Source organism: Diceros bicornis (genome assembly GCF_020826845.1).
Source record: "Diceros bicornis minor isolate mBicDic1 chromosome 30 unlocalized genomic scaffold, mDicBic1.mat.cur SUPER_30_unloc_2, whole genome shotgun sequence".
NCBI classification, from domain to species: Eukaryota; Metazoa; Chordata; class Mammalia; order Perissodactyla; family Rhinocerotidae; genus Diceros; species Diceros bicornis.
This window is the reverse complement of record NW_026690900.1, coordinates 4,074,915-4,097,143: the sequence shown is the minus strand read 5'-3', so window position 1 is coordinate 4,097,143 and position 22,229 is coordinate 4,074,915.

Sequence of the window (22,229 nt, the reverse complement as noted above, 5' to 3'; positions counted from 1 at the left end):
ATGACAGTCATGTGACACTGAGTCCTCAGGAGTACTTGTGAGGTAGCTGGAGTTCTCACACTTTCCAAATGAGAAAAGAGGCTCAGGGAGGCCAGACCGAAAGCCCAAGCTCACACCCAGAGTGCAAGTTGGAGCTGGGCTTGTTCTAGAATCACAAAACCTTGGAGGATGTATTGGCATTGGTACCAGTTGACTCGAGTCAGATGTCCAGGTTCGGAGGCCAGTGGTGCTGGAGAGAAATGGGGTGAGGGGAGTATGGCCCGTTGACACTCTCCTCTACCCTGGCAGGAGGGGCCCTCGACGTTTGCCCCCCCGCAGATCAGTCCCCATAGAGTGCTGGAGAAGCAGCAGCAGCAGGTAAGTGTGCCTGTGGGGGAGGGGCTCTCCCCTCCCAGCTGGAGGCCTCAAATCAAGAGAGGATGGCCCTTCCTCTTGCTGCCACAGTGCCTGAATCCCCCAGTAGAAGTGACCAGGAGGAGGGCCTGGGAGAACTGGTGCAGGATGATTGTTGTGGGGACGGCCAGGGACTGCATACCCTGTGATTTGCCAGAAGCCAGCCCTGGGAGGTGAGGAGGAGGAGTGTGGTGTTCTTATGGTGTGAAGGGAAGAGAAATTGAGGGGAGGCTGCTAAGAGTCCTAGGCTGCTCCCCGTGGGAACCCTGGGGTGCGTAAGGAGGCTGAGGGTGAGGACTTTACAGGGGAGTGTCTGCAGGGGGCTGACTTGAGAGCAAGGGCTCATCCCACCCACACTCTGATGTCACAGAGTGTCATCCCCTATATTGTCACTTTCCTTGGTCACCTGCTGTTGCTGCACCTGCTGATGGGTGATAATCTCGAGGTGGGTGCACCTGAGGACCAGGCATTGAGGACCAGGATCCTGAGCTTTGGGATGTGGGAGCCCCTGAACTGAGCTCTGAGCTCTCAGCACTTGGCACATCTCTCCTGAGAGCCTCACAGCCGCCTCTAGGAGCTGGGGCATCAGGCACATCTTAGGGATGAGAGAACAGAGTTTCCACCTGAGACACCCATTCCGATTCCCCAGGCTGGGGAAGCTCAGAGCTGCCTGATGGCACAGCTGCGTGAAGTTTTATCTGAGCTGGACTCAGCCTCTCCCTCCCATGCTGCCCGTGATGGGAGAGAGGATTCGGGCCCCTCCAAGTCAGGCAGCACATAAGTGGCTGAGCAGTCCCCTCTGCCTGAGGCCTCAGCCTCCAAGTCTGTCATCAGAGAGGGTTATGCTGCCAGGTCCCTTAGCCTCTCCCCCATGTCCTCCTTCTCTGGAGCCCAGAGCCAGGCCTAGGTCCAAGTCCTGTTTTCTCTGCATGCCCGGCCCCCTCTGGGGACCTGGCAGTAGTGCAACTTGAGAAGGGGTGGGCCTAGGGGGCTAGTCAGTCTAGGGAGCTCTGTCTGATGGACTCTGGCTCTGTACCTTCCAGGGGAATGAGATCAACCTGAGAAGAGGACTGAAGTGAACAGCTGCCACACCCTGTTCAGGGGAGGGGAAGGAGGAGGAATTCAGAGACCCTCTGGGCAGAACAGTCCCTGGCTCCACCCCCTGTATCTTACATTGAGTGGAAGAGTTTGATAACAGAGAAGTGGGAGACACATCCAGTTGACAGGTGGGTTGAGGGGAGGATGGCATCAAGGAAAAAGTCCTGGAGGAGGCGCTGCTTATTCCCATTCTGAGAACAGGTAAAACCTGGTAGGAACTGGAGGGAAGGAGAATTCCCAGGACTGGTCCCCGCCCCACCCCTGACACCCGACAAGGCCCATGCAGCATCCCTCACCCAGGCCTTAACTGCAGCCTCTCCTTCCTTCTGGTCCCAGGGATACCCAGTCATGAGGGAGATCCTGCTGCTCCAGGTGGCCACAAAGAATTACAACGTAGAGCCCGAGGAGCGATTTGGGGCCTGGTTCCAGGACATGGAGCTGCTCAACGAGAATGATAGTTGAGGCCGGGCAGGAGTTGGGTGAGGGCAGGGGTGGACTCTCCCTGTTGGCCAGTCCAGAGATCCCGTCTCCGTGGCCCCCCACTCAGCCCCAAGCCTTATTGCATGGCGACCTGTGGGACACCCAGACTCCAGCTGCTGGGCAGGCAGTGGGTGGACATGTGAGGTGTGGTTTCTCTTAGGTTCACAGGTGCCTCTCTGTCCTGGAGCTACAACCTGTCCTGCCAGCTGGACCCCCAGACCTAGTTGGCCAGCAGAATACTCAAGGCCAAGAAGAACCCGCCATCATCAAGGTCAGGGGTGAGTGAGTGTCTGGGCCGGGGTGACTGACTCCTAGGGGTTCAGTAAGTCTTCGGGGTAAGCATGGCATTGGGTAGTCGAACAGCTGGCAATGGGATCCCAGCTCCACTACTGAGCAGTCCTGTGATTGGAGTGACTCTCTTCACCTTCCTGAGACTCCATTTCCCTCTCTGTGAAATAGGTGATACTAAATGATCGCTCGCGTGTCAGGGACAAATGGGGTACTGGTGGCTGACAACCCTGAGCACAGTGTCTGGAGCAGCCAGTGTAGTGGGGACAGGGTGGGGGCCATGATTCTTCCAGGCCACCAAGATAACCCGACTCTTCTACTCAGTCCCCAGGCCCCAACACTGAGCCCCGTACCAGTGGCTGATCACAGCCCCATCTTCTGCAGCGGGGACACAGCTGGGAGGTTTTCCATGCACCGGGCCAGCTCCTCCCACCTGACAGGAAGGGGAACATTGTAAGCTGATTCCTGTGACCCATGACGCCCAAGAGAGAGGGAACACACCCACCTCAGCTCCCTGACATCTCTACCCCAGCAACTATTCACCCACTGGGGAGGCACAGAAGTTATTTGTTGTAAACAATAAATGTCATATTTGAATATTATATTAAAGTCCTGTTCCCTTTACGGTCTGGGAGTTGTGGTGTGGTTCTCTCGCTTTCTGTAGGCATGTAAGTGAGACACTGAATCTCACATTTCTCCTTGAATCACGAACTCTTGTGGGTCATCAGCTTATTGTACGTGGGAGAAGGGAGAAGGGCCAGCCCCTTCCCTGGCTAGTGGTGACACCCCCAAATCCCCCTAATTCCGAAGACCAGTTCATTTCAGTATGATTCAGCTCCTCCAGGAGCAGACGTGTCCCCCTGCCCGTTCTCTTGGGATTTAAAGGTTGAAAGTACTTTCACAGGCAGAGCAACAACCACTGAAATGTGGGTGTCTTTAAAACAGCACTACCCAGGACCATGTTGTGCCACAGGCAGGGGCTGCCTTTCTACATTCTTGAGGAACAGGGAACGTTTTCTGCTTCTCTTTTTGAGATTTCTTTTGACTAAATTTTAGGAACTTGTAGTTTTCTAGTTCAATCTCTGGAATTGCATCAGCTCTAAGTGGGGAAAACAATGTAAAAAGATCAAAACGTGCACTTGGAGAGGACAAGGCCCAAGGAAGCTCATTTGCAAATGGACTAAAGGCAGGAAGGACCTCTCTCCTGAGGCCCCTCTAGAGGCTCCCTGTTCACCCCTGACACGGATTTGAATCCTGCTGTGATCCTTGTCCAAGACTCTGAATTCCTTTTCTTGCTTGTTTTGTATCCAGGCGGAAAGATTTGTGATACAGCTTTTAAGGCTACTGCTGGGCCTCGTTCCATAAACATGACTGCTCCCTGTCAACTAGGATTTTCAGCACCCCTACCTTCCTTAAGCAATTCCCTTTAAGGCAGAATTTCCCTAGAAGTTCCCAAGCCTCCTCTCTGGCTTGGCCAGAGGATCCTCGGTGAGCTCTACTTTGACAGTATAAGGGACCATAATCCTGGCCAGTGAGTGACCCCACACTGTCCCTTGCTGTCCAAGGTGACATCTGAGCCCATGTCGTTCTGAGGTCCATGATCTTGGACAATCATCCAGTTTACACACTAAGTGTTGGTGTTACCAACTCGTCCAAATGGGGCAATTGGGCCCGAGCCCTTAAACAGTGTCACCCCTGGGTGGTTGTGTTTTTTCCCCCAATCCTGTGCTGTGGTTACATTACCAAAACCTCCTGGGGTGTGAAGACTGTTTGGAGCTTTGAAAGATGAGGTATGACAGGGGTGTGGGGGGCTCCAGCAGGGAATGCCACAGAACTGATGGTCCATGGACGTGCATGAACACAGCCTTACCAATTAAAATACTGAAATGTTTCCCATCTGGCGGTGAACAGACACTGTTCTGAGCTCACACAGAGAACCCACCCCATGACTAGGAGCTTTCAAATGGTTACCAAGTGGCATTTTGAACCTCATCCCTTAGGAACACCCTGTAAGACAAGGGACAGATGAATCGCTTGGCACTTGTGTGGTATCCTCTCCTTTCTGATGGCTGCAAGTGTCACCCAGACACACAGGCTGCACTCTGCCAGGGAAGCCTTGTCAGAACAGCCAGAATTTGAGGATGAACCCTGGTTCCCGTCATCTCAAGACCTTCCTGACATGGCACAGCCACCCAGGAAAGTGATTTGGTAATGGAAACACTAGGAAGGCTGTATTTTCCCTCCAAAGAGAAAGAGAAGTGCCAACAGTGAAAGCTTGATCCCTCAAATAGACAATTAAATCCCAACAAGCAGTGGTTTCTTTCAGCATTACTGATGCTGAAAAGATCTCTTTCGGTAATAGCACGATCCCTCAACTGCCATGTCCATTTCCATGAATCACATTTCCAACACACATGGATCTAAAAAACTGTGGGAAATCTGGTATTTCCTCAGATGCAACTCTGAATTGGCATGCAACAGAGAAAAGAAAAATGGAGACCTAGAAGTAAATATCTAATTTGAGAACATAGACACAAAAGTGATTTGAAATAATATTTTGGAGTCTATTGGAATATTACACAAAAGGAATAATCCACTTTATGTAGGTTTTACTGTGACTGTGATGGGAAAAGCTGAATCATCCCGTGACGTTCATAACTGGCTGCTGACTTTAAAGTACAAATATATATTGTACATAGTAAAAGAAAATGAGAAAACAGCATGAAAAAGGAAGATCTTTCTCTCCTCACCTGAAACTCAACCACTCACCTCAGAAAGAAACCGCTATCTATATTTTCTATGTCACACAGCAGAGTTTAATAAAAGAAAAGTATTGGTATATTTTAAAAGTTCAAGAGCTCAAAGCACGGAAACATTAGGGACGCAGCCATGAGACCTCACTGAGGTGCTTGCTCCATTTCATCTGCTGTCAGGACGGCCTTCTTGGCCCCTCACTTTGTCTGCCTCGCTAGCAAGTCTGTCCGCCATCAGTGCTATCACCAGTCTCGCTCCTGTGCTCTTCACTGCCCTTTCCTCCTTCCTGATACCTTCCTCAGTCGTCAGAAATTGTTGGCAGTCGAGCTGTGGAATGCCCATATCAGCTCCTGGAATCATCTCTGCCAATTCTGAAGACCAGTAGGAGTGCTCAAGGGACCTGGAATGCAGACCACCTGCGAGCACACCTGGCAGGGATTCACCTGTGTGACTAGGTGCAAATTTTTGCAATGCTTTGGCAAGATTGAAAGGACTTACTAGTTGTCCTGCACTGCTGCAGGTCTGGAGTCCTTGCGGTCCCTGGGCCCAGCAGACTTGGTGGGGCTGGTCCAAGGAATCCTCCCAGAGACCCGTCATTGCCAGAATGTGATGGGATTCTAGTCACGGTCCTCTTGAATATGTCACTGGACATCCTCAAAGGGATGGAGATGTTTAAACCAGGCTTTGGTTTGGACTGGTTTTCACAGTTATGCTGCTTCCTCTGCGAAGACGTGACTGTCATCTTTCTTATCATCCTTCTTTTCCTCTTACTCTACAAAAACCAATCACGAAAGTGGGTCAAATGATAAAAGAAGCCTGACTTTTTAGGACAATTATCCTGGCTGTTTTGTACTTCAATCCCCCCTCTGTCCTCTGGAGACAGATCTGACCTGTGTCCTGGGATGTCATCAGGCAGATTTGCATCAAGACAGAAAGCTCAAGGTCAAAATTCAAGAGTACTCCAGATCATTTCTCCCCCTCCATCCTGTTAACACCCCCTCCTTGTTTGAGTGTGATTCTATTCTCTTCTTGTCCTTGTCACTCTCAACCGCACAAGTCCTGGCACTCCCACTCAGGACAGTCAGTCCCCAGTTCTTTACTAAAACCCAAATCTTACCATTTCTGTGTTTTCTGTCTACTCATTTGCTTAATCCATTGACCACTTGGTGTTCATAGAGGTTAAATCAATAGTGATATTATCAACCACCCTCTGTTAACGACTTCCTCCAATCTCCCAGCTGTTCACATAATCCTAGTGGTTATGTTCAAAAGTAAATAATTCAGAAAACATATTCACCCACCACAAATTCCTGATCTCTAATATTTTTATTCAAACACTCATACAGTAGATACCTGTCACTCAAGATCAGAAGTAATGCCAGATCACCAATCCTCACCTTAATTTCCTCCTACACCTATCTAATCCTGGATTCCATGGACTACGATCACAATAATTTCCTTGGAAATATAAAAAATTCCTTACCACTCATCTATTTTGTAAACCTCCAAACCCAGAAGATCCCGATTATCTGCCATGCCGCAGCTACTGCTGGTCTTATAACAAGCTGAAGAAAAAGCACGAAACATGACCTTTTGGTACCACTGTAAACACAAAACTGTCTGCATCAACTGGGAAGCACCCATAACGCCTGGAAATTTTGTTCTCCTTTTTTTCTGTTGGCTCAATAAAAAAAGACAAATCAATTTAAAATATGAGCAACAGACCACAATAGACTTTTTCCAATGAAGACATACAAGTGGCCAATAGGTGTATGAAAAGGTGTTTGGCACCGTTAATCATCAGGGAATGTAAATCAAAACCATAATGAGGTATCACTTCACACTTGTTAAGATGGCGTTTATCAAAAAACCTAAAGATGACAAATATTGGTGAAGATGTGGAGAAAAGGAAACCTTGTGGGAATGTAAACTAGTACAGCCATTATGGAAAACAGTATGGAGGTTCCTCCAAAAAAGAAAACTAGCCTATGATCCAGCAATCCCACTTCTGGTGTATACCCAGAGGAATTGAAATCAAGGTCTCAAAGAGATACCTGTACTATAATGTTCCTTGCAGCTAATTCACAATAGCGAAGATATGGAAGTAACCTAAACGTCATTGATGGATGAATGGATAAAGAAATGGAATATTCGTCAACCTTGAAAAAAGAAGGAATTCCTGCCATTTTTGACAACATGAGGGACATAGAAGATATTATGCTAAGTGAAATAAGGCAGACAGAGAAAGGCAAATACTTATATGTGGAATGTAAAATTGTCAAACTCATACAAGCAGAGGTTAGAATGGTGGTTGCCAGGGGCTGGATGGATGGGGAAATGGGGAGCTGATTATCAAAGGATACAAAGTTTCAGTTATCAAGATAAATAAGTTCTGGAGATGTAGGATATGGCGTAGTGCCTTCAGCTAACAAAACTCTATTGCATACATCACATTTGCTACTTGAGTAGATACTAAGAGTTCTTACCACAGAGTGATAGTAATAAAGGAGGTGAGAGAAAACTTTGGAAGGTGATGAATATGTTTGTGGTCTTGATGGTGATGACAATCTCAAGGGTGTATACTTATGTCCTAATTCATCAAGCTGTATATAGAAAAGTATGACACCATCTTTGATTCTTCTGCACCTTGAAATATGCCATATCCTTATCACAAGAGAAAAATATTTGTAACTATGTATGGACGAAAGTTAACTGGACTTATTGTGGTGATCATTTCAATATATACTCAAACACTGAATAATTACGTTGTACCCATGAAACTGATATAATGTTGTATGTCAACTTTACCTCAATAAAAAAACCCACAACAGACAAAAACATTTGAATATTGTAAATGAGTTCAGTGAATCCCTGAAAGTGCCCCATTCCCATATTAGAGTTAAAGGAAGCAGAGAGGATGAAGTAAATGGAAGAAAGTTGTATAAAACAGTATTCAAATTAAAATCATTTAAGTTGCTATCAGCTCCTTGTGGCAAAGTTCTGTGCGCACTAATCTTCTTTCACATTTTTCCTGGAAATCATACTTTCATATCCAACCCATAACAGTTTCATCATTTGCTCTAATAAGACAATTTAAACTTAATAAATAAAACCAACAGCATCCCTTATGTATGAATAAAGTTAGTGAACTTTACAGAGAAAAGAGCATATTTGCACAATCTCAATAAAGGAAACAGAAGAACTGAATGATGATCAAGTCTCATTCAAGCTTATCTTTGAAAGTCAGTAAGACCAGGTTATCTTTTCAAGGATGTGTGTAGAGCTGTCAGCCTTGGAAGTTAGAAATAGTGGCCTCCTCTGGAGCAAAGGGCAGGCTTGCTTACTGCCCAGTATAATAAAAATAACACCCCCCCCAAGGCAAAGGTTAGCAGACATCTTGCCCGTTATCCAAGATTTGAGTTCCTTAGGCTCTGAGATCTTGCAACCCTCTGCATGTCCCCTGACCCACTGTGTATCACCCTGTAGGAAGTGAGATTTAGTGAACCGGTGCAAATGCTGATACTCTGGCCACTGCTATTGTTGTGTCATTAAGTCCTTTGTCTCTGACCCATGGGTCTTTTGTCTTCTGCCAGCATCTGTAAAACCTTTGTAGGCTAACTTATTAGCTTGCAGCAAAGGTAAAATATCAGACCTTTCACAGTTCCCGACAAGCCCTTAAAGTAACTAGTAGTCTTAGGAACAGAGAGCTATCCAGAACAATATGCATGGATGGTCTTCATAGAAGACTTCATGCAACAAAAACTTTAATAAGTCACTCTAATCTCCTTTATTTCTACCCCAATTAGGAGAGGCACCAAACTATTACAGACCTAGGGCTTGTGGAAGCCACCTTTGCTCCAGAGGAGGCCACCATTTCTATCTTCCAAGGCTGACAGCTCTACACACATCTTTGAAAAGATAACCTAGTCTTACTGACTTTCAAAGATAAGCTTGAATGAGACTTGATCATCATTCAGTTCTTCTGTTTGCTTTAATGAGATTGTGCAAATATGCTCTTTTCTCTGTAAAGTTCACTAACTTTATTCATACATAAGGGATGCTTTTGGTTTTATTTATTAAGTTGAAATTGTCTTATTAGAGCAAATGATGAAACTGTTATGGGTTGGATATGAAAGAATGATTTCCTGGAGACCTAGTGACCAGAAACTTCCCACGGGGAGCAAAGACAGATGGGAATATTTCCAAAATGGACCCATATGCCTCCCTATCATCCAAAAGAGAGTACATTATCTTAATTTATGATGATTTGAGTCATAAAATCTTGTGATGGGCCAAAGATACAATTCTAAGAGGAATGAGGCACATAGCAGTTGTAAGCAGATTAACACGCTTGGTGAATATCAAACGCCGACCTAAACGCAGTGTTCTAATCATTTATAAGGTACAACAAATTTAATAAGGTCAATTAAATGATATTTAATGGTATCCTTGATTATTACTCTGCAATAATGAACAAGAAACTCATGTAGATAACTACAATTGGTCTTACTTTAAAATATGGTAGTCAGGACTGTTCAAGATAAACTGGAGATAAGGAAGGGGAGAAATAGATAAAAGTTAGCTGCTCTGAAGCCACTGTTAAGACTCCTGGATCTACATGTAACCCAGGAGATCGAGGCAAACGGCTGTGTACCTAGATCCTCCTGCACTGTGGTTCTTAGGGATGTCACGGAGCTGAAGCAGCTTCCTGAATCATGTTTACACGTCCATGTGTACAATACCCCTGACCATGGGGATGAACCACCATTCAATCATCCCTTACAACCCCCCTATTAACAATTACATTTCAAAATCATTGTATCATTACATGATCATTTATTCCTCAAACCTGTGGCATGCCGAGCTAAAAGAAAATTAAATTTCAATGGTTTCTTTTCTTTGAAGGACCAAGATGTTCTTTCACACTTGGAATCTGGGTTAGAAGATAAATCCATCAAATCAATGGAAACAACTTAAGAAATGGACAGAGGGATACTTCATTCATATATACACAGTTTGTACTGTGGCAAAACTAGAGTTATATTTTTAAAAATTAGAATTTTTTGAAATTTTATAGATATTAAAGACTTTGTTCTGCTTATACTCCTTTTGGTTTACCAAACCAAACTCACTCTTTAATGGGCTTTTCTAGCATTGAGTGCTAATAACTGCAGCTTTTTTAAATTCTTATTTTTCTCAGCTCAAAGACCAAGGGCAGAGGTCATCAAGAGGTCAAGTCTAATCTACTTACAGATGTGGCAGGATCAACTATGGATGTTCAGCCAGACATTGCCAGCAGAACCACATCTCTTCACCCATAGATGAGTTTTTACAAGTAATGACAGGGACTTAAGGATATCAAAGGAAATTCTTTATTAAGAACCAAAGTTATAGATTCCTATCTTGGGTTCATTACTTTGAATTTTTGAACCAAATCATGTATATCGATTGGACCATGTTCAATTCTATGATCTTTAGAAGACGCAGCCTATAGCTCAAGAGAAATAGACACAACACCAATATTTTACACTTTCTAAAGCACAACTGAGAGCCCCTGGAGTCAGAAGTTTTCAAGACAAGAAAAATTTATCCTTCATTTGAACAGAAAGAGTAGAAGCTATTCAAAGTTTTAACTTTAAATTGTTAACAGGACTTGTTAGAATATGATGGAGCAAGCATAATACCTTCTAAGTTTCATGATTTTTCTCCAGAATACTAAGATGGATGACCTTGAAGTGCAGCTTCCCCATACATGTCGTTATTCAGTGATAAAATTAATTTCCCTATAAAATAATTACCATAAAATTGTTACAAATATATCATAGTCTCTGACTAAAAGGAAACAAAGCAAATCGAGCAGTTGAAAGCAGTGTAATAAATTCCACACAAGGATTTTATAGCAGCATTATGTATAATAGTGAAACTGGATGTAATCCCTTTGCTATCAAAGAAGATATAAACAGATCATGGTATACCTATTCTTTGGAATACCTCTAAAAATTCTAAAAAGGTAAGTTAGAATGATGTGCACTGATAAGGAGAGAGGTCAATGATATATGGTTTGGGAAACAACAAATTGCAAAACGATGTAGTTATGTAATTTATGTTTAAAAAAAAACTTTGTATATTTACAAATTCATAGGAAATTTCCAGAAGAATAAGCCACAACCTCTTAACAATAGTTCCTTCTGAGTAGGAGAGTGAGTTTTCAGGGAAGGGGATGAAAGAGGAATGTTTCACTTTACTCTACATAGATCAGTGCAATTTGACTTTTTTTTACAATGTGTATTTGTTTCATAATTAGAAAAATGAGTGATGTAACCATTTGGTGCAGGGCAACAGTATTATGTTCACCAGTCTCATCTCTGTACTCTATGTTACTGCACAGCACAGACTGTAGGAGAAAGCCCAGAGGAGCAATGAAGACAAAGAAGACATGACACCTGCAGAAAGTCAGTGGAGTATTTCTACATAACAAACCTTCCAGGTGAGTGACAATCAGTATCTTCCACTGCTCCAGCTCTCGCCATGAACCTAGTACCTGCCCAGAATAAGCCGGAGGACCACGCCCTGCTAGTTCTAGCCCTGCCCGGAGCCTGTTTGTGCAGGGTGACTGCCATCAAGCAGACAATGGACTCAGGATGGGGCGTGTGCCTTTGGGGAGACTGGCAGAGAGGCATAAAGTGGACCACCAGCTAAGTGCGCACACCTGAGAGGCGGAGCTCCAGGTGGAGACACAAAATGTACCAAGAAACTGTGAAGTGAAGGAAGCTACTCCATCTCTCTGAGCTTCAGTGTCCCCCCAGTAATGTGTGGATCACAGGTCTACTTCACAGAGCTGTTGGGGAAGATACATAAAAGTTCCTGTGACAGCCAGTGTCACATTATTAACAAAGTCGTATCCGGCTTCAAAATAATCGATGAAAAGAATAATGTTAATGAGACCAAAGACGGGATGCTCAACTTCATAAGCAGCCCCAGCAGCATGAGAATGAGAGGAGCTCTGAGAAAGCAGGGTTCTTCACAGCTCCACTGGAGACGATGAACACGGGCTACACCAGGATAAGTCGCTGTTGTACAGTGACTCGTGTAATGAGGGTGGGTCCCTAAAGACACTGTGAAATCCAGTTACACACAGTGGCTCCTAGGAAACAACTACAAAGCAATCAACAGTAGATAGGAATGGGAAGGGGGCGAGCATAGGAGGGTCAGAGCCACAAAATCTGACGGAAGACACTAAACCACGAGCGCTCAGCTCTGTCAACATCTTCTGTGGTTGCACCACGAGATCAAACGTTGAGACAGCCATTGTGGGGACTGCTGGGAGCACAGTGGTCACTGCAGCCACACCCTAACAGCAGTTGCATCAGAGCACACAGACCCTGAGACTTTCCTCTCCATTAATTCTTGTTTCAAGATGATGAATATCCTCATGTTACAATGTCTCCTTCCAACCCTTGTGGACGAGTGTCATCAGAACCCCCTGAAGAGGTCACAGGCCAGAGTAGGATGGAACACTGGGGGCTGGGGGAGCGGCGTTGCACCTGACAACACGGACTATCACCCGGGTCTATTGAACACGAGAGATGAACCCGAGGATGTGGTCCAACGAGAATCCCCTGTCTTGCCACATTCAGAGACACTGCAGAGTTTCTCGTCCGTTCTTTAAAAAAAATGTTAAAGAATTCGTGTCATTAATTCATAACGAGGCAAATTCTTCACATAGTGACAGGGTCCAGTTTCCATGACCAACTTATTCAGTTGTTAGATAATATCCCACATTCAGGAATTGGAAATGTAACTACTGGGATGTGTAATATAAACAAGGACTTTTTTTCACGGAGATCAACACCCAAAGTTTTAGGGAAGACAAATCGTGAAAGCTGCTAACCATTCCTCCACAGGTTTCAATAAGACTTTTAAGTTAATTTACCAATCTCAGGAAAAGATAACTTTTCAATTCAAATTTTTTTTTCTGCATTCAAGCGTACAATACAGCCAAGAGAATGAGTATAAAAAAATTAACAAGAAGGTCTTGCTTGTATTTCATCCTTTGCAAATAATCAGGATATTTTATGCTCTGTCCTTTTCACTGCTGTAATCAATTTTTAAAGAATACGTTACATCTGACTATCCCTGGGCATGTTTATCCTGGAACCTTGCCGGAATCCAAAGCAGAGATGTTAAAGCTGACGGGTTTCAAATGCCGCCTAGGTGCTGTCTACCATGAACATCACTCTCCCAAAGCCGGACCACCGGTCTCTTCCTGAGGGATCAGAGTCATCACTTATGTCCCTGAGAGACTGGCCGCTCAGGCCTGAGCTGAGACTAGGTGATCAATCTGAAGGGCAAAATGCTTAAGCTATTCTCATCCTAACGATGCTGTTTTGGAGGCCTCTGCACTGGAATGGGTTGGTGAAAACAGCCTACTAGATACTTGCCTGGGAATTGTGTTGTTCTCCTCTGCCCTTAGCAGATCCTGGGAAACCAATGATTAACCTCACGGACGACTTAACTTCCACATCTGTGAAAAAGGCAAGCAACAGCTAATGTTACCACCTTGCAAAACTACAAAGTTGTGCTTCCAAGAGGGAGCACAAGGGTGAATGTCTCCCAAAAGCGGATGAAATGATGGCACTTTGGCTGGAGAAGGCAGAGGGCAGCAGGCAAAGTGGAAAGTTTCTGGGATGCCTAACCAGTTCCAATAAGCAGTTTAGAGAAGCACCTGGCCCTGGATTAGGTAGGAGGCTGTGGAAGGACCCACAGGTACACAGGGGGGAAGAGGAATCAAGCAAAGGAGGGAGGCGGTGGGGAAGAGGCGCCAGTCTGGGCTTCAATTTTGGACAAAAGCAATTGCACGCTGCAGGCCCGCGGCTTCCCATGCAGCTGCCACACCCTCCTAACTCCCTGGTCCCTTTCGTCCCGTCACATCCCTCTGGGAATCATTCCACATGGAGTGGGTGCAGGACCTGAGTCCTGAGTCAATGGTTTGGCCCTCGGCCAAGCTCACACCGCCCTGCTCCTCCCTCCAGGGCCAGGCACCGCCCTGTGCCCAGAGCATCCTGGGCGTTCTAGTCCTGCAGCCCTACAGGTTGCCAGCTGGGAGCGGTTAAGAGAGAAAAGCTCCCAGCATGCACAGCTCGTGGCCCCAACTCTTGCCTTGTCCTTCGGCCCCTGGGCCCCATCCCTCAGCTTCTCCATCCCACCCTCTTGCCCACCTGTTCTCTATACCACGCCCAATCTCCATGCCCTGCCCACCCCCCAGAGTATGCGCAGTGTGGTTGGGCTGCGTCCCTTGAGGCCGGTACTCAGGTAGGGGTGGGGCTCACCAGCCTGGCTATTACTGAGGTTACTTGCAGCCCTGGTGGAAGCCCCTTGGCCAGTATTTGAAATGTAAATTCAATATCTAAAATGGAAATATCGGGTGCCTGGGATCCTGGAATTTGCCCTTTCAATGTAACCTGTCCTACCATCCCCCCTATCTCACCAGTCTGCCATGATCCTCCCTCTGGAACCCGTGGTCAGGGTCGCTGCAGAGATCCTCCCTTTGGACCCAATCTGCCTGAAGGGCCCATACCTGATCAGGAGTCTTAGAAGGACTGCCCTGAGCCATGTCATAAAAAGGAGAAAACATCACATTGGACAGCCCCAATTCCTGCATTATATAGACAGGAAACTCAGGTGCACTGGTAAGTGACCCCTAAGCCACTTCAGAGGAACACATGCATGCCCCTACTCCCAAGCTGCACACAGGCTGGTTCACTGGACTTCCTTATCCCAGTGTGGACCTCTTGGCCTCGTTAACATAGGCAACAACACCGAAACTTCCCATTGGTCCTTCCCACAGTGTTAGGCAAGTTTGTGCAGGAAGGTAATATGCAATTTCTGCTCTACTATAGGGCTGGCTCCTTGGGAACTAGTTTTAATATCCCTATTTAAATATACCCTAAGAATCACAAAATAATTAAACAAAATAATTTGTTGCTGTGGAGGGTTATGGTGATAATTCTCTGAAGTCGTTTTTCCACTTAGCTTTTCTGATTGACTCCAAATACTACAACACCACACGCTTCTTAGACTGGTGGATCCACAGCTCCACTTCTTTCCAGGAAGAACGCACAACAGCAGAATATCCGTGGCCTGACTTTCTGGGGCATCAGTATTACTACAAGATTTGGAAGAAGCAAAGTTAGGTCATTTCCAAGGTAAGGAATTAAAAACTTAACACTAAGATGAGGTGGGAAAGTCATATGCCATTAATAATTGTCATTAATCTGTGCCTGAAATGTCAGACTTTCTCTGAGAAAGAACTCTGAGACCCTATTTCCCATTGTTTTAAATAGGAAAATTTAGAAGGCATAGCAAATCTATCGAAAAACTCTACCAATTTCCTAAGTCACAATATGGCACCTAGACATAAGTTACGAAAATCGTGTGCTCCTCATTTTGTTCCTTCCAACCCAGTCCCACAGGTCTTAAGTGCAAGCTGTGAACACGGCACTGTGCTAGGTGTCGAGGCCTTGGTGAGCATCGTGGTGGGGGTGGACCTTGCTGGAGAAAGATGGCATCATAAAATCTCAAATCCATGCCACTTACAAAACTGAGGCAAAAATGGAAAGACCCAGGGGATCATGCAAGGATGAGGGCATTAATAGATACTTGGGAGTATTAAAGTCCATCTAATGGTGTAATGAGTGAATGTGTTCCACTTTAAAACAAAACACTGCTGTTATTCTGAGATATTGAGTTAGTATCTTTGTGCAAATATGCAGGATTTAAAATGTTTATTGATGTATAACACTCTTACAGAAATATATGGAGAAGTCATCCACGTAAATCACAAAAAATTATTACAAAGTGAACACACTTGTGTGACAAAGAACTAGCACCAGCTTTATTAAGGCCCCCGACAATCCCTTTCTCCCTATTTCCGCCCCAACGGTAACTGATATCTTACCAGCAAACACTGTCTGTCAAGTTTGTCTTCTTATACAAGTGTTTTATTACAGAACAATTTAAACAATATACAAAATAGCACAGTAGGCCCGTCACCCAGTTTCAACAACTACTAATCATCTGCCATTTTTGTTTCATCCACACTCCATCCCATTCCCACCTCACTTTATTATTCTTTTAAGCCTCTGTGCATGTGTGGTGAGTAAGATGTATGCACACTGAAAGGCACAACTCTCAACCGTACAGTTTTGGCAAATAAACATGCCCATATAACTTTCATCCCTTTAAGAATAGAATATTTCCATCACCCTCAGAAAACTCCTTCCTGTTCCTTCCCAGGCAATTTTTTCCTTCTCCCGATGCAACTCCTGTTCTGGTTTATTCAGCATAGGTTCATCTTGGCTGAAATCATCTCATGTGTGTTGTTTTCTGTCCAACTTGCCTCCCTCAGCACGAGGTTGATGAGTCTCTCTCAGCATGTGTGTGTCAGCATTTGCTCCTCGGCACAGCTGAGGGCGTTCTGCTCTGTGGATGCCCCAAAGTGCGCTCATCTTCCTCCTGGGGATGTGCAGGTCATCTCCTGCGAACAGTCTTGTAAAAACGTTTTTTGGCATGCTGTTTAATTCCTTTATTAGCATTTAAGTGACACACCTTTGCATTCTTACTTGGTGGTCCAGATTACAATATGCATCTTTAAGATATCACATCCTACCTAGACTTAATAGTTCACCAGTTTAATCAATGTAAAATATGGAAGCCTTGTTACAGAACAGTTCCATTTACCTCTGTCTGTCCTTTGTGCTATTGCTGTCATAAATTTTACATCTACTCATGTTATAAATCCCACAATACAGTGTTATAATTTTTGCTTTAGATAGTCATAGGTATTTTAAAGAAATAAGAGGTTCCAGACCCATGGCTTAGCGGTTAAGTGCATGCGCTCCACTGCTCTCGGCCTGGGTTCGGATCCCTGGCGCACACCGATGCACCACTTCTCCAGCCATGCTGAGGCAGTGTCCCACATACAGCAACTAGAAGGATATGCAACTATGACATACAACTATCTACTGGGGCTTTGGGGGGAAAATAAATAAATAAATAAGTAAAATCATAAAAAAAGAAATAAGAGAAATAAGTTAAGTGTTTGGAAAGGAAATACTTTGAGACTCTGCAAATGTACTGTTTCTTCTTTAAGTTTCATCCACAGTTTTTGCATTCATCAGTCATTCTTTCCAACAGTAATTATTACTGTAGTGTTAAAGTGGCAATTTTCTATTTCATGCTATCTAGCGCTTTTATTATTTGGAATTCTGTGAGCAAGATTTCTCCCCCCCTTCCTTCTTCCTTTCTTTCTCTCATTCTCTCATTCTTTTTTTCCCCTTTTTTCTTTCTTCCTTCCCTTCCTTTCTTATTTAATCTTTTTTATATCAGTATAGCCTCGTGGATATTTATTTTATTCTCTGAGTAATTATCCAATGCTACCATTATTTATTTTGTTGCTCACAGTTTTCCAGCTTGAGTCATTGGAAAGTCTTTCAGATTGATTCCTTTTGACACGTCCCATCATTTTCTGTGGGTTTTTTTTTTGAAAGTACTTTGCTACTTTCTGTCAATACAAGATGATCCAGGCTCATCTTGTATTTTCCATCTCCAGCCATAGAATTAGCCATTTCTCCAAGAAAATCTGCTTTATTTTATTGGAGAATGATATTTAGAAAACAAGATCTGGGAGCTAGGTGTGCTCATTAATACTAGAGTGTCACTGCTTATAGACCTTCTCAGCAGAGCTTGGAAATGTATGTATGAATATAAACTCAGGTAGACACATCTGTCTGTCGATCTATCCATCTATATATCAGTCTATCTATCTATTCGGATATATATATTAAAAGAGACATGGAGTCATACTGATACTTCGAACTCCAATCCAGCAGCACAGAGTTTATTCTAGCATTCTCCTTTTGTTTATTTGTAACTTCTTTCACCAACAGTGAGAAACTTAACTCCAGTTAGCTACAATATATTTCCTAATGTGTCAACTAGTTTCAGAATTGCTAATCCATACCCTTATGAAAAACAAATCTACCACCTAGAGTAGAGTGTTTGTGTCCAGTACTTTAGTTCTACAGTATCCCGTCAAATCACTGTCTTCCAAAGTAACTTAGGTCAAGACCTTTCATCCCCACCCCTTTTGTATGGTTAGGTCATATGTTTGTAATACAGTGAGATTCATTTGTCACTGCACTCCATCTGAGTTCCCCAGCATCCTGATTGATTTTTAAAATTTGCAGAGTAAAATTCACTCTTTGTGGTGTACAGTTCTATGGGTTTTGACTTTATGATCATGCATCCATACACACAGTACCATACAGAGCTGTGTTTTTCACCCCCAAAGTTCTCTCATGCTATCCCTTTGTATTCAACCCCTTCCCCTACTGCATCCCTTGGCAACTACTGATCATTTTCCATCTCTGTAAATCTGCCTTTTCTAGAAAGTCATATAAATGGAATCATATACTATACAGCTTTTTGAATCTGACTTCCTTTACTTAGAGAAATGCATCCAAGATTCATCCATGTTGTTGTGTGAATCAAGAGTTTATCCTGGGGCCGGCCCCGTGGCCTAGCTGTTGAGTGCGTGCGCTCCCCTACTGGCTGCCCAGGTTCGGATACAGGGCACGCACTGACACACTGCTTCTCTGGCCATGCTGAGGCCGTGTCCCACATAAAGCAACTAGAAGGGTGTGCAATTATGACATACAACTATCTATTGGGGCTTGGGGGGGATAAAAGGAGGAAGATTGGCAATGGATGTTAGCTCAGGGATTATTTTTCTCACACACACAAAAAAAGAGTTTATCCTTTTGATTTCCAAGTAATATTGTAATGTACTGATGCATCACAGTTTCTTTCTCCATTCACCTGACGAAGGACATTTAGTTTATGTCCAGCTTTTGGCAATTATGAATAAAATGTCTATAAAGATTCCCACAAAGATTTTTGTTTCAACATTAGTTTTCAATTTTCTTCAGTAAATACCTAGGAGTGGGATATCTCAGTCATATAATAGGTGTACATTTAGCTTTATAAGAACCTGCTCAACTGTTTTCTGAATGCAACTATCATGTTGTATTTCCACTTCTAATTGCTCTTACTCCTCACCCCCCTCCTCATGTGGTATTTGCAATTTTATTTTTTATTTCAGGCACCTAATAGGCGTGCCGTATCTTATTGTGGCTTCTGCTTCATTTTTGAAAGTGAGTTCTGCTAAATATAGAATCTTGTGTTGAATTTTGGGTTTTCTTTCTGTACTTGAAAGATGTCATTTTGTTGTTGAGTTGTCTCTTTTGTTTTTCATAATATATCATCCATCATTCACTTTATTTCTCCCTGTATGTAATGTCTTCCCCTGTATATATGTATTTCCCTGACTGCTTTCAAGAGTTTCTTTTTATCTTCGGATTTTAGTAGCTTCACTATCATGTACCTAAGTATGCTTTTATTTTATGTTTTATTTTGTGGGTTTGCTGACTTTCTTGGATCTAAAATTTTAGATTTTCCACCAAATTTTAGAAGTTTTATGCTATTACTTATTGATTTGCCTTTCTGCCTCATTTAACTTTTCTGTCCTTCTCCTCTCTGCTGGGGACTCAACCATCTCACAGGTCATAAGGCTCTCTTCATTTTTCTTCAAAATTTTTACATTCTTTTCTTCAGACTGGATAATTTCTGTTGTTGTATCTTCATGTTTTTTCTACTGTATCTAATCTACTGGTAAACTCAAAAGTATTTATTTTATTTCATCTTCCTATTTGGTTCTTTTGTGTAATTTCCACTTCTCTGCTGAGTTCCCACATCTCTTCATTCATTATAGGACTATTTTTCTTTACCACCATGATCATCTTTATAACAGCTTCTTTCATATTCTTGACTGCTAATTACAACACATTGGGGAGAGTTTCTACTGCCTGCTTTTGGTCACATATGGATTACATTTTCCTGTTTCTTCAAATCTCATGCTTCTTTTAAATTGTGTACTGGAAATCATGAAAGATAGGTATAGAGGCTCCGGATTCTATTGTATTTCTTTGAAGAGTGTTGTTAGTTTTCTAGCAGGGAATCAACTTGGCTGGACTGAAATTCCAATCCTAGCTCCTTTACAGTGGGCATAGCTGAAATCCTCAATCAGTTCTTTCATCTTCCAACTGCTGTTTTTTCACTAGGCCTTCTGGGGCCTACCCTGTATGTGTGTTGTTCAAAGATCTGCCAATTTGGTGTGTGTGGGGGAGAGACTTACATATATATTTTGCGATTTTCCTCTTTGTGTCTCCCTCCCTTCCAGAATTTCTCCCCTAACTTTACAGCTACTCTGCCAGCCCAAAAATACATTCTCTAACTTTACAAGTAAGACTGTAGTTTTTCCCTTGTCTAGGCATGTACAGATTTTAGAATGCTTTGAGGCAACAGAATCAAGCTTGCAAATATCTCCTGGTGCAATTCCCATCATTTAAGGGAAGATTCCCTCTCAGTTCAGCTTGCTTGTGGAAGTGATTTAAACATACACACATATACACATTTATTATATGTGTTTTATATATAACTACACGAGTCTGTATAAATATATATAATATTTTGTGCAGATTTTATCATTGTTATCTGTGAGAGTGTTAGTTCAACAAGCTACTCCACCATTAGTAGAAACCAGACCTCGGTTTTGTTTCTTTCTTGGATTTTATATAAATGGAATTATAAAATATATAGCCTTTTGAATATAATTTCTTTTATGCAGCATTATGGTTATGATATTCATCCATGCTATTGCATGTAGCTAGTGTTTGTTCATTTGTTGAAAATAATTAATTTTTAATGGTCATAAAATATGTTGAACATAAAATTGTAACCATTTTTAGGTGTACACTTAGCGACATTCAACACCTTCACATAATTGTGTAGCCATAACCTCCAACCATCCACAGAACTATTTTCACATTGCACTGAAACTTTGAGCCCGTTAAACAACTTCCTGTTATCCCTCCATCTTGCCCCTGGGAACCACCATTCTCCTTTCTATTCCTATAAATTTGACTACTCTAATTACCTTATATGAGTGGAATCATACAGTATTTTTTCTTTTGTGACTGGCTTTATTTCACTTAACATAAAGTCCGCAAGGTTCATCCGTGTCATAACATGTGTCAGAATTCCTTCCTTTTTAAGGATGAATAGTATTCCACTATGTGTATACACCACATTTTTTTGTCAATTCATCCACTGATGGACACATGGCTTGATGCCATCTTCCGGCTATTTTGAATAATGCTGTTAAGAACATGGGTGTACATATATGTCTTTCTACCCCTGCGTTCAGTTCTTTTGGGTGTATACCCATAAATGGTGTCCTCAGATTCACTTTTTCACATATAACAGGGTTCCCCACACCTCCAAGAAGCAATTCTTGGAATGCCACCTGGTTGCCACATAATTCAACTCAATTTGATGCTGACAACCCAGAGATACATCAGATTTTACAGGTTGATGGCTCCGTCCTATAATTCTGCACACCCACCCAACCTCACCTTTACTTCAGATGCCAGTTACAAGCCCAAGTTGTTACCTGTACTTCTGACTTACTGGCTATAAATCAGAGGTCCCCACAACCTCCTCCTTGGGTTTGATTAATTTGCTAGAGTGACTCAAAAAACTCAGAGAAACATTTACTAGATCACCAGTTTATGATAAAAGGTTATAATTCAAGAAAAGCCTGTTGGAAGTGGTGCATAGCGGAACGTATGGAGAGAGTACACAAAGCTTTCATGCCATCTCCAGGTGCACCACTCTCCAAGCAGTCCTTGTCATTGCCAACCTGGAAGCTCTCTGAACCGCCTTCTATTGGGATTTTTATGGAGGCTCTCTCACATAGGCATGATCAATTATTAACTCAGTTTCCAGCCCCTCTCCTTTCTCTGAAGGATAAGGGGTAGGGCTAAAAATTCCAAGCTTCTAATCAGGGCTTGGTCTTTCTGGTGACCAACCCCCATCCAGGAGCCATCCTGGAGCCCACCCAGAGTTGCCTCAATAGAACAAAAGATTCTCTTAGTGTTCTTATCACTGGGGAAATTACAAAGACTTTAGGAGCTCTGTGCCAAGAACTGGACGCAGAGGCCGATAAATATGTTTTTTATTATTTCAGAACCCATAAGTGGAATTTTTAGATCATATAGTAATTCTATTTTTAATTTTTGAAGGAACTGCCATACTAT